The sequence below is a fragment of the Hylaeus volcanicus genome, unplaced genomic scaffold (assembly GCF_026283585.1).
Source record: "Hylaeus volcanicus isolate JK05 unplaced genomic scaffold, UHH_iyHylVolc1.0_haploid 12195, whole genome shotgun sequence".
NCBI lineage: Eukaryota > Metazoa > Arthropoda > Insecta > Hymenoptera > Colletidae > Hylaeus > Hylaeus volcanicus.
Window position 1 is genome coordinate 94,055 of NW_026533145.1, and position 985 is coordinate 95,039.

Sequence of the window (985 nt, forward strand, 5' to 3'; positions counted from 1 at the left end):
AGGGGTTTCTAAAATCCTGAAATTGTCGCGTAAAGGTTTCTGAATTCATGGAATGCCATGGAAAGGCTTATAAATTCTTAGAATTGCCATGAAGGGGTTTCTAAAATCCTGAAATTGTCGCATAAAGGTTTCTGAGTTCCTGGAATGCCATGGAAGAATTTCATAAATAATTGATGAACCTAAGTTAGACCAAAACTGTGGACCTTGCCTTAAATACTATTCATCAAGCAGTCAGATGGCCACATTTTCCCAACGCAACTTTTATCCCGACTTTTCCAAAATGGAAGTCTGGAGAATCGATTTGACCCACCCAAGGCAAGGCCTGTGCTAGGCTGCCGATTAGTCTACGTCAACTAATTTCGCAGTGTTATAGTTATACTCACGATAAACGGATATACGGAGCTCGCCACCAGTAAATATACCAGTTTTCAAATTTCCTCCTCGGGCAAGCATATGCAATATGTGAAACGAATATTCTTAACCTTTTCCACCGCCCACTACGCGCGCGTCTCTTTAAATTCACTGGCCGGCGAACTTATGGCGGCCAATTTGAATAGATACCGTTTCTGCGCGGCGAAATTAGAATATTGAGATCAACCGAATTGTGAAGTGACTGCACCGCGATTACAAAGTGAAATCTCACGGATCACTGTCCTCGCTTTGCCTTCTCTTTGAATTGTAAAAAAAAATAAAGGAAAAGACGTAAATAGACGCGATTGAAGTCACAGGGAAAGCTTTCGAAAGCTGGCTGCAGTATCGTTTGTACTGCAAACATTCCTCTGCTCTGAATTCCGTCAACTGTGACTAAATATTGATTGAATTCTAATAATTTCATATTGGGGATTTCGAAGTAATATCACACCGAATAGGTACAGTGTCAATATCTATGGAGTTCCAAGGAATTCCGCTCGCAATTCCACTCTAAAGCGACCAATCCATCGATAACTTCTTGAACCTTCGAGTAATCATTCTAAACGGATTGATT

The 985-nt window shown here is 40.8% G+C and overlaps 1 protein-coding gene across 3 annotated transcripts in view; it reads right to left on the reverse strand.

Moving 5' to 3' along the window:
* Window positions 1-985, reverse strand: part of LOC128882834 (GATA-binding factor C-like) — a 139,250-nt gene that overhangs the window by 56,156 nt on the left and 82,109 nt on the right. The gene's annotated exons all lie outside the window — the stretch shown is intronic.